General features: G+C 44.2%; 1 pseudogene; it reads right to left on the reverse strand.

The window, feature by feature from the left end:
• The window catches only part of LOC100759017, a 29,684-nt pseudogene extending 26,420 nt beyond the window's left edge, over positions 1–3,264 (reverse strand).
• Between the last annotated feature and the right edge of the window lie 9,416 nt (positions 3,265–12,680).

The raw sequence follows: 12,680 nt of genomic DNA on the forward strand, positions 1-12,680 counted from the left end.
GGTTGCATGAGAAAACTGACACTTTGGCAAGTCATGAGGCCATGTGATGCTATATAATATATCTTAAATATCATGCTTCCAGTTATGATCAGATCTGTCAGCCATTTCTAGGTCTCTTTCTAAAATTATTTCTTTCTTTTCATATTATTCTCAGAGTTTCAAGCACCTAGATTTTTTTTTTTTTGGAAGACCCCTGTCTCAACAGAGATGCTGTTGCTATCCATCTAAAAGAGAGCTCATCGATTTTCATTTTTATGGTGAAAGTAATTAAAACATTCATCGAAGTCTGAAGTGATTATGGTGAAGAATTCTCACCCAGCTCTTCTTTCTAACAAAGCTAACCCACGCGTGGGCTATTAGCAGGACAGACTGCTCAGTGGCCGGGTGGGTTTCCTTCTGACCACAGAGAAGCTGACTCTGCCTAGCATAGATACAAAGTAGAGTCCAATTGCATGGGAGGCAGGCACATTGTACAGGGAAGTCTCATTAAAATTGGGAGGGACTAAAACCGCACCTTGGAGTTAACTGGACTGATTTAACTTTAAACAATCGTGAGGGGAACAATGTGGGTATGTACAGTGGAGAGCCGGGGGGTATCATAACTTTAGTGAAGGTATTTCTTCCTCACCTCCCACTGTGTGCCCTCAGGCTGCTCCCTTGAGCACTTGGTTTTCCTGGCACATAGGCTAGAACTGGCCAAGCAGAGGTTTGCTGGTGAAGTTCCTTCCTCGAAGACACTCAAGACAAATACAAGAGATACAAAAGGGCTCTACCTCTCTCCACCTGCAATGACCTTAGAAGAATGACCAGCAGCCCTGAGACCACCTATGTCCCCGAACACTGAGAATGAATGGGTTCTCACTTCAGTGGTGTGTGATCAAAGCACCCTACCCTGCACCAACGGAGTATATAATCACAGCAGAAACATGCCCAAATGTGTCCAGTTATGGAGGGGCGGCCACTTCTCTCTCCTCTGAAAACCACCACCGATGTTGGTTGATCTCCTTTACTGAACTGGCACAGATTGGTTGAAGTAATACTTCAACTGTTTTTTAGCACCCAACTATATGTTCTGTTATAAGGAATAGCAAATGTTTAATCATAAATATTTTAATGGCTTCAGGGATTCATGGTATTCAATGACCGTGTTAAATGATAATAATCACATCTGGTTTATTACTATAGTAACTCAGCAGATTCTCTTCAGCGGTTATTTTTTATTATATGTGCTGTGCTACTGTCATGGTCATTTATAGCAGTAATATTTTAAAGTGGCTCATTTGTTTGTTTAAGGACAGTTTCACAATATATTTCTGTATTAATATACATTTTACACTATTATTTCCAAGCTGCCACTGGAAAATTGATCCCAGCCTGTTGTGACTGGAGAGGCCGGCAACAGACAAAATGTCCAGGCATCGATGGAGTGGGGGATGAGACGGGACTGTCCCAGTGCCCACTGGGGTTGTGAGGACTGCTACTTAGTGGTATTCGTAAATGAAGAAATGTCTTAAGAATTAGGAAATAGCGGGTGTGAGGGAAGACCACAGATTTGGGGGATCCCAGAGGTGAAGACGTCTGGGGAAAGCCTTAAGATGCATCGTTTGCAAGGCCAGGATAGTCAGGACTGGGCAGCCTCTGTGTCAATAATGCAGTGATAGAGAGGAGGCCAAAGAGAGGCAAGGGCAAGTCAAGGTCACCTGTATGTGGCCCAGCCCTGACATCAAATCCAGTCTGCATGGGCACACCTTCGCGGCTGTCTACTTGGATGGTTCCCACGGTGGATATCGCCAGCACCATGACCAGTGACTGCTCCACCTCTGATCTTCTTGTTTATTCATCCCCTGCTCCTTAGGTGAGCAAGGCAGGCAAGGGACCTTCCTAACCCGGGGAGGCAATTTTTGGTGGCATTCTGAAAAATCAGGATGTGGAAAGTCAGGAGAAAGCTGGCCAACTTCAGCCTTGCTTCCTCTTGCCTGGATCCTGATTGGTTGGGAGACAGAGGGCAAATGGCTTTTACGGCTCTGACTATAAAATGGTCCGTAACCAGAAGTGCCAACTGACATGCCTGCTGATTTAACGGACACCCAGGGTTATGTTTGTAGAGTCGCTTAAGTAAACACGTGCTAGGTTTGAGGGCATTTGCTGAGGGATCATTTCTCTTGCTCTTCCTTCCCGTTTTATTTTACTTCATCATAAAATTGAGGACAGTAAAGCCACGCTTCCGTTTTTTTTTTTTTTATAATAATGAAGATTTACTCGTGGCAGCTGCAGGTCCTCTTCAATTCCCTTGCTTTCTCTCTCCAAGGTAGAAGTCCTTAACCCAGGACTGAGTTTGGAAATTTACTGAGTTTGGAAATTGTCTCAAACAAATTGTTCAGAAGGGTGGAAGGCATCACGCCGCGGTTCCTGGCTCTATTTGTGGGAACTGGCTCATTAGACCCATTTGATTTCATATTTCACGTTGAGTTGGGAATAGCAAAGTGGATTCCATGTTCACCCACTAGATGTCAGATGACCTCATCTGCTCCCTCTGGGCTCCAGCAGATACCACCCACTTAGGCAAGCTGGCACCCAAGGCAAAACCTACTTGCAGCTCCAATTCTAGAGCCTCTGGCTTTTAACTTCCCAAGAGGAAGACAATTTCTACAACTTTCCATTTTTATCTGTTGCTTTAGCATCTTTCATTTCTTCTTTTTTTTTTTTTTTAAATGTAGACAACGGGGGTTTTTGTTTGTTTGTTTTAAGAAAAACCCTTTACAGTCCAGGTCTTTTATTTCTTTTTTGTACATTCGGCCATGAATTCATATGGGATGGGCTCCAGCATCTCAGGCCCCTTCGAGTTAGTCCTTACAAAGTGTACTTCTCGGTGTGGCACAGGCTGGCGCCTCAACTGAACCCAGGTGCCCTTCTCCTTGGCTTCCTTCTTCTTCTGGTCGTTTTCTTTCACCGGCTTCAGGAAGCTGTCTCTGCTCTGAGTGCTTGATGTGTTCAATCCGAACATTAATCCTCTTGGCAAGAAACTTGCCCTTAACTTGCTTGTTTACAGTGATGCCCACGGTATGCTGGGTGACACTGTAGACTCTTCCTGGTTTGCCATGGTGACACTTATGGGGCCTTTTTTGAACAGTGCCCATTCCCTTGATGTCTACAATATCACCCTTCTTGTAGATTCGCATGTAGTGGCAAAGGACAGCTCCATGCTTCCTAAAAGGCCTAGGAAACATAGCGACTGCCCTTCCTCTTGCCCTTTGTCTTCGTCATTTTGGTGAGTTAGTGGAAGATGGCTGCCGAGGCCGGACAATGAGGTTTTAAAGAGAACGAGAGAGAACACGAAGTTGGGTGGGCATGTAGGGACGTGGGTGGATCCAAGGGTGATGGTTAAAATACATATGGAATTCTCAAAGAATTGATATTATTTTTTACAAATGTGAAATTACTTGTTGAATGTCAAGTGATTCTGGCTCCTTTTCAGGGGTAAATCTTGAGTCAACATTCCTCTGTGGAAATTGTCCTACTCAAGTTTTCATTTCTTCCTCGATCCATTTCCAGCGTTTACTCAGACTGCAAGAGGCTCTCCTGTTTTATGCATTTTCAGAACCAATGTTTGAATATATTTGTTGTCTCTCCTCATTACATTTCTTTCCTATGCCACTTACTTCAGCCTTTGCCTGTATTAATAAATTTCTCTTTAGTGTTTCACTTGTGTTAATTTTTACTCATCATTTTTTAATTTCTTGAGATTCATACCTGTATTTTCTTTTTTTTTTTCAAGTTCTTTTTAATAATGGAAGTAGCCAAAATAGTGTGCATGGGTCAAATCAGGAACCCAAATGATTATTGTACAACTTGTGAGCTACAAATGGGTCTCATGTTTTTCAAAAAGTGTAAACAGAACTGAAAATAATCTATGGGAAAGTCTGAGAGTCACACAAGTTCTCACCTGCAGAAAAAGCAAACGCTGACCCTTAACTCCAAGCATCTGAGGCTCTTCCTTCTACCTAAGTGCAGCCTTTATCTGTGCAGCAGCTCATGATCTATTCCCCTTTCCTTTGGTTTCTAGATATATAATTTGCTTTGCCTTTTAATTTTATTTTTATCAAAGGGTTATTCAAGTGCGTTTGATGTTATCAGTCTTGCCCTTCTTTTGACTATAGTTACTATCAATGATAGAATGTGTTGATCTTCCAGTCTTCCCGCCCGCTGGCTAGTCCTATCTGCTCCCATAGGCATTTTGGGTATTCTCTACATTTATTTTTTCCCATGTAGGTTTTTTAAAAATATCTTTTCTAAATCCACATCCCTTCTTGATCTAAATGTTTTTTTAATAAAATCCTCTTGCTCTTTTTTATAATAATTGATTTTCATACTAAATTAGACATTGGGATTCCTATAAATCAAAACAATGGGACAACATGTTGCTGTGTTTTTAAAGTGCACACTGTGAGATACTGGCTCCAGCCCTAGTGTCAACTGTCACCATTCCAAGGAAATTTTCTCTATCTTAATAAATTACAGTAAGATAGGCACAAACCTTCTTATCAAGGCTGGATCAGGCAGCCCAATGGAAATGGAGGAGTGGATCTGGGGAAGGGGGAGGTGAGGGTGACTATAAGGATTGGAGGGAGGTAAGTGCACTAAGGATATAATGTATGAGATAAAAAAAAGAAAAAGACAATTGTTCTGTCTCCATTGCAGACTTCTTTTCACTGTGGCATCTTCCTTACAGGAGAGAGCTGTCGGGATCTGAACATGTATACAAATATATCTGAACCTGGAGACTAGTAAACCTATAGTGTTGTGGGATAATCTTTTTGTACACTGTGAAGATGTGTCTTTGCCAAGGTGCTTTCTGACTGGTTTAATAAAGAGCTGAATGGCCAATGGCTAGGCAGGAGGGGGTAGGCAGGGCTTCCAGGAAGAGTTGGGAACTCTGGGAAGAAGAGAGGCAAGGAATTCACCAGTGAGACAGTATGGAGGAGAGGTAATGGCAAAATGTAGATTAATATAAATAGGTTAATTTAAGTTATAAGATCTAGTTGGGAACAAGCCTAATTGAAATTTCTATCCCATTGGTCCCACAGCCACTTTGCCCCAAATAAACACACAGAGACTTATATTAATTAGAAACCATTGGCCAATGACTCAGGCTTCTTATTGACTAGCTCTTTCTCCTTATTTTTGTTTTGTTTTGTTTTTTTTGTTTTGTTTTGTTTTTCAAGACAGGGTTTCTCTGTATAATAGCCCTAGCTGTCCTGGAACTAGCTCCTTAGACCAGGCTGGCCTCGAACTCACAGAGATTCACAGGCCTCTGCCTCCTGAGTGCTGGGATTAAAGGTATGTGCCACCACTGCCCGGCACTCTCTCTTAATTATTAACCCATAACTATTAATCTATGTATTTCTCCATGGCCTTATCTTACCAAAGAACATCTGGTGCATCCTTTCTTCCCAGTTGCCAAATGGCATCTCTCCCTGCCTGCTTCTTTCTGCCTCCTTTCCCCAGAATTCTTCTTGTCTTGTAGCCCCGCCTATACTTCCTGCCTGGCTACTGGCTAATCAGTGTTTTATTCACCAACAAATAAGAGAAACATATATAAGGAAGAACATCCCCCATCAAATAAGGCCAACCTTTCATAATTAATAAGAAATCTCAATGTCATTATTTGGGAGCTGGTTGTCCTAAGAACGTTCAACTATACTGTAGCTTAGTTAAACTAAAGAGACTCAAAAATATAGGCACAAAAGAAGAATTGACAGTTATATTCACAGCAAATGTACAGTGGGGTGTCATAACACCCTGTGAACCTGTTAGATATATTTCATTATCTGCACTTCAAGGAAAGAACCATTCAGTCGCTACGAACCATCTAGAATTTCAAGTCCATATAAGAACCACAACCTGGAGCTTAAAAGACTTTTTGTTCTCCCAGGCTGAAGGTAACATCTTCCTCCAAAATTCACTCCTTTCAACTCTGCCTCAGTTCTTCAGACATGTCAAGAGAAACATCCTTTTCTCCATGACCAAGAGTTGGCTGCATCTGGGGATATTGTTCCAGTAAGTCTCAGAGAGGCTAATCTAGAAATAATCTGCTGAGCTATTCATCTACTGTGAGAAATTGAACTAGTGTGTGCTTAAAAGAGGCATGAGTCAATTTTTTCAATATGCAAATGCCATTGTAAAGTCACTTAAAAATGAAGTGAAGCTCACTCTTCCCCCATGCATTTCTGTGGTTATCAAAAGTTCAGATGGATACGTAAATAAAATTGGTGTATTCGTCCAATATACTATGATTTGGCAATAAAAAGGAAAAAGGTTCTGATAAATACTACAACATGGATGAAGATGGATTGTAACAAGTGATTCTTTATATATGAATGGTTAGAAATAGGAGCATCTATAGAGCCGGAGAGTAGGTGAGTGCTTGCCTAGTGGTGAGAAGAGGCGTTAGGGAGCAGGAATTAAATGTATCCTGGAAATGTGAAGGCTGCATGGCTCTTTGACTATACAAAGACATACTGATTGCATCATCTAGGTGGGTACAGTCTATATATTGAATTATATCCAAATACAGCTGCTTCGAATCATTTTAAAGAAATCTCTGAGATGGTTTGTGGAGCATATCCAGATTAAAATGTGTTTTCATGTAAGGGGTTTGTTTTGAAGGCTGTGTCCTTCTCATAGTAGATGGCAGAGGAGTAAAAAGGCAGTCAAAACTCAGGTCCCATAAAGGTCTTGACCGCGTCACAGCCACGGACAGCCTGTTGGCCAAACAAGTCACGGGGCTATCCTCAGTGTCCAAAGGCAGAGGTTAATATTTTGCTTACTGAACCACTGCCAGTGTCACATGGGAAAAGCTGTGAGTGAACAGTCTTATTCTAGGAATGAGGTAGAACATTTGGAATGAGAATAAATTCCACCACATGTGATTTTCTTTTTAATGGTGGTAGAGGTGTGTGACCCTGACACACAGAATGCTGGCACTCATCTATCTCCTCACTGTGACACTGAAAGCTCGGTCCATCTCCTTCCTGAGCCCAGTCTTCTTTGCTTTGCTTTTCTGTCAACAAAACATGAATCGTTTTTTAAGCTGTTGCAAAAAAAAAAAAAAAAAAAAAAAAAAAAAAAAAAAAAAAAAAAAAAAAAAAACCTGAAACATGTCATCGGTGCTTTTACAGTTTGCAATGCTGACTTCATCTACTTTGATAATTTTATGTTATACTTCCAGCATTTGTGTTTTTCAACTAGAAATCTTAGGGTATATTGGGATTAAACTTAGCTGATATTAACCAAGACCCCTGGGTAACAGTGTTGCAAGGAAAACACAATTGTATTTATTTCTCAGAAAGATCCCAGAGGAGCAATTCAGTGAGTAAGGCAGTTCTGCTCCATGAAGTCCTCAGGGACCCAGGTCCATGCAGAGAGTGACTCTTGCAGTCATGATCTAAGACCGCAGCTCCTACATGCACCTTTCATGTAGCGAGATGGAGGAGTCAGCAAGACAGAGACAAGGGACAAGAGACACAGTAGACAGGAAGCAAAGCAAGCACATCTCCAGAGCACATCACATGCCAGGATATTGTTTGCTGGCCACACCTACCTACAGTGATCACTGGTAAATGTGTATTGCCCCGTAGGGACAAAATATATATTGTGGTCGAGAGAAGAAAGGAGGGCAACAGAGAGGGGAGCAGGAAGACGGGTAGAGGATAGAAGGAAAAGGAGAGGAGAAGGGAGAGGGGAGTAGAAGAGACGAAGGGAAGGGAGAGGAGAAGGAATGGATGTCAGTGGTGCATTTGTTTGTTTTGTTGCTTTGATACTGTCTTAGGAAGGATTTCTAGTGCTGTGATGAGACACCATGACCATAGCAACTCTTATAAAGGAAAACATTTAATTGGGGCTGGCTTACAGTTACAAGGTTTAGACCCCTATCATCATGGCAGGATGTGGCCAGGTGCAGGCAGGCATGGAGCTGGAGAAGGAGCTGAGAGAGAGTTCTACATCTTGATCCCCAGGCAGCAAAAGGAGACCATATGGCACACTAGGCCTAGCTTGAGCATAGGGGACCTCAAAGCCCGCCTCCACAGTGACACACTTCCTCCAACAAGGCCACACCTCCTAATAATGCTACTCCCTTTGGGCCAAGGTCTCAAACATATGAGTCTGGGGGGGGCATTCCTATTCTACCACCACAGGTAGAATACCCTGACAAAAGAAACTTAAGAGAGAAAGGGTTTATTTTGACTTATTATTCCATAGAGAATACAGATTGCTATGGTGGGCAAGGCATGGCAGCAAGAGCTTGAGTCCAGCCTATCACATTGCATTTATAGATAGAAGCCAGTCTATAAACCCTCAAAGCTCACACCCTGCCCCCAAATGACATATTTAGGAGGTAAGGCTCTACCTCCTAAAGGTTCCATGTTCTTCCCAAACAGCCCTAGTGTTCCACAAGTGGTTTGGGTGGTCATCGGAGAACTAAAGTTCCAGTTTGTCAGTAATGACTTTACAACTAGTGAGGGTTATTTTATCCATGTCTTATGAATAATATAGCAGAAATGCAAACCTTATGGGGACTCAGGAACCACGGTGATAGTGTTTAAGTTCAAATAGTGTCATTTACTATGCTTGTTGCTTTGACAAAGTACCTGATAGATTTAACCCAAGAGAGGAAGGCTTTGCTTGGGCTCATGGCCTCAGAGGGTTCCGTCTGTGGGTTCTTAACCCCATGTGATCAGACAGAGTGCCATAGTGGTGGGGGTGTGAAGCAGACGAGTCCTTCACCTCACGGCAGAAACAAAGCAGAGATAGCAAAGAAGGGGCTAAGAACCGTGTATAAACTGTCTGTGACCCACTTCCTCCAACAGCAAAGCCTCGCCTGCTCAAGTTCCCAGAACCGCCATCGGTGACTGTGACATCCCAGGAGGGAAGAGGAAAGGGGAAAGAAAAGAAGGGGAGAGGAGAGAAGAGGGGAGGGGAGGGGAAGAAAGGAGAGGGGAGGGATGGAGAAGAGAGGAGAGAGCCCGCCCTGCAAGATGACTGCCTTCCAGAAGCTATCGAGATCCTGGCTACAGTTCCCTCCCAGCATTCCCCTGAAGCGCTGAGAATATTTTTTTTTCTACAGGCAAATCCTCTCTTCCCTCTCCTTTTCCTCTGAGTCTTTTCAGAATCCCTTGTAGGTTTCTTGGGGGAGACCCTTATGCTGTGGGGGACCCATGAATGCTGACTCCTTTGACTGCTGCTCTCAATGCTTGGGGACATCCAGGACTCCAGTCTACTGACTTTGTGCAGTCTCCTGCCCAGGCCTGGGACTCCAGCCAGCAGCAGGTTGTGGAGTATGCAGCAAAGTGAGGGCAGATTGCTGGAGTTTGGTCAAGAGAACAGATGTGTGTGATGGGCCAATCTGACCATGGAGAGACATTTCCCTGCACCTTTCAAAGGTGCACAATTGCCTGGGTGAGCCAAGGCAATTTGACATGCATTACCTTCTTCATAAGCACAGAGAACTAAAGCCCTTCCTCCCAGAGGCTGTGCAGGCTAGCTAGGAGAGGAAGCCAAGTGCCTCGGAAATGCTGTAGTGGCTTCGGGGAAACACATGTCCATGGAAACAGCCCAACAGTGTACTAATGGCCTAGCTGTTACCACACCCTGACCAGAAGTAAGGAGCTATTGATTGTCTGTTCACTCTGCATTTCAAGGCGAGACTGGCGCCATCTTTACAGGGGACGGGGGAGGACATAGGACAAGACACACAAACCTTCCACTCCATTTAAAGGAGCCTTTCCTCCCCCTCCACAGCCTTGCCTGACACAGGCTGGTGTCTGCCCCCTTTTCAGTGCCTGCTTCCTCTAGTTATTTCCGAGAACCCAAAGAGGCATTTACCACGCCTCTACCTCCTCCAGCAAACCACCCATCATCCAATACAATTTGGCATATGCTGTGTGCTCTGTTAACACATCTGTGAGATGATGAAAGTCTGGGCTTTGGTTTATTTGAAGGAGTGTAAGGGGAAGTTTGGAAGGGAGATAGGCAAAGAACATGCACAAAGCCTCAGAGCTGACAGAGCAAAACCAGCTACTGCTTGCCACGTGAGACACCCGGCCACAAGTTTTCATGGTGTAGGGAAGGGACTAAAAAGTCTAGGCTCATTCAAAATGACAGGATTTTAAAAAAAAAAATAAGTTGACTTTTAGATATGCTGAAAGCTTCTGGATAAAAACAATGAGACCTAGAAATATGATTGAGAGCCAAACATGTTGCTTTGGTTTGGCGTTTTGTTACAGCAACAAGACAATTACCTATCCCAGTGGTGGTGTCCAGCACCTTTCACTCAGTGGGCTATGACTGAGGTTCCCCTGTGCTGTTCCAGCATCATAGTTCATGCCTTTCTGTTGCTTAGTATTGCCTTGTATGGATGTCCTACACTTTGGCCATCCATTCAACCAGGAAATAGATTCAGGATATTTTTAAATAGAAATATCTCTGAGAGAAATGATCCCATTCCTTTGTGTGCCTTTCCCAGGCTCCAAGCCCTTGGAGAACTGAAACTGTACCTTTTCTGTCTTGTTCCTGGTACATCATTAGCTCCCAGTGCACGGCTGTTGAATAAACAAAAGGATGAAAGACAGAATGAGGCCAGCTTTGTACAGTGGGACCATGAAGAGAAACACAGCCTTGTGACACCCCCACTTTCCCCAGAGGGACTATTTATTTCTAAGAGTGTCTCATGCTCACAGTAGACACCAAGTGTCCTTTGCTTGGATGGGACTGGAAACTTGGGGCAGATTGGGGTCTCGCTGCTCAGCAGGGAAGGCAAACCTTCAGTGCAGTCTTCCATGCCTCAGTTTCCCAGTCTGTATTTTGTAAAACTTTCATGGGGATCCACTGGCCTAATGCCTCCAGAGTCTAGATTCACCAGAAAATAGTCTCCCTCCAACTGCACTTGCTTTCCACCTTCAAACTGTCACTCATCCTGAATGAAGGACCAGTGACAACTGACTGGCACTGCTGAAAGAGGCAGCGTTCCTGCCCAGTGATCCACCTGGACAAGTCCAGCTGTTCTGTGGCAGAACTTCAGAGGCTGAAGGTGTCAGAAGTCTGTGAAGTTCCCCAGGTGGCTGTCTCCCAGGTGTGTGAGACACAGGCCTCACTTGGGAAAGTGGGCACAGGGAATACTGTGCTCATTCCCAACCACAGGCCACTGGGAAGAAGTCTGAGGAGAGAGACAAGTCTCTCTCCTTGTCTCTTCCAAACACTTGCTCTTTACTCTGCATCCTCTCTCTGCTCCTGAAGTAGCCAACACAGCTGACAGAGCCACCAGGGCTCACAAATACAAACCATCTCAGGAAAATGCTGAAACCTGGACGTGAGATCAGGTCATGTTAGCTGCTGAGAGTGTGTTTACATGTTCGTGTGTGTGTGTGTGTGTGTGTGTGTGTGTGTGTGTGTGTGTGTGTGTGTGTGTGTGTGTGTGAGTGTGTGTGTGTGTGTGTGTGTATGTGTGTGTGAGTGTGTTTGTGTGTCTGTGTGTGTGTGAGTGTGTGTGTGAGTGTGTGTGTGAGTGTGTGTGTCTGTGTGTGTGTGAGTGTGTGTGTGTGTGTGTGTGTGTCTGTGTGTGTGTGGTGTGTGTGTGTGAGTGTGTGTGTGAGAGTGTGTGTGTGTGTGTGTGTGTGTGTGAGTGTGTGTGTGTGTGTGAGTGTGTGTGTGAGTGTGTGTGTGTGTGTGTGTGTGTGTGTGTGTGTGTGTGTGTGTGTGTGTGTGTGTGTGTGTGTGTGAGTGTGTGTGTGTGAGTGTGTGTGTGTGTGAGTGTGTGTGTGAGTGTGTGTGTGTGTGTGTGTGTGAGTGTGTGTATGTGTGTGTGAGTGTGTGTGTGTGTGTGTGAGTGTGTGTGTGTGTTGTGTGAGTGTGTGTGTGTGTGTGTGTGTGTGTGTGTGTGTGTAGATGCATACATACACATGTGTTCATAAACCAGAGCTCAACATCAGATATCTTCGTCAATCACTTCTCTACCTTATTTTTGTCAGATTTTCTTTTCAGACGTGTGTCTCTGTGTGGGTATGTGCTGTTTGAGTGCAGGTGCCCTCAGAGGCCGGAGACACCAGATTTCCCTGGAACTGGAGTTATAGGCAGTTGTGAGCCTCTTGACATGGATGCTAGAAACTGGACTTGTGTCCTCTGGAAGAGCAGCCAGAATCCTTAACTGCAGAACCATCTCTCCAGCACTGCATCTATTTTTAGAGACTGCATCTCCTTAAAGTTGGAACGAACCAATGCAGCAAGATCCAGAGACCCTGTTGTCTCTGCCCACCCAGTGATACTCTAGGTACATATCGTGTCTTTGGCTTTGCTTTTTGCATGGCACTAAGTATCTAATTCGTGTCTTCATGCTTGCCTGGCAGGTACTTTATCCTCTGAGCCCCAGCTGACATTATTATTATTTGGGAGGAAAGATGGGGAGCCCCTGTTTGTGACAGATAATAGAAGGAGGCCTCGCCAGGCTTGCCACTGGAGGTTTCTTCCTCCCCTGCTTCCCTGGGAGGCAGAGCCGGCCAACCTCCAAGCCTCGTGGCTGCACTTCTATCCAAGACAATTTGAATTAATTCTATGCATGAAATTTGGAGGAATGCAGTGCCAAATATTTAACTGAAATCAAGACACAAACTTCCCTTCATCCACTTGGA

This window comes from Cricetulus griseus, chromosome 8 (assembly GCF_003668045.3).
Source record: "Cricetulus griseus strain 17A/GY chromosome 8, alternate assembly CriGri-PICRH-1.0, whole genome shotgun sequence".
Lineage (NCBI taxonomy): Eukaryota > Metazoa > Chordata > Mammalia > Rodentia > Cricetidae > Cricetulus > Cricetulus griseus.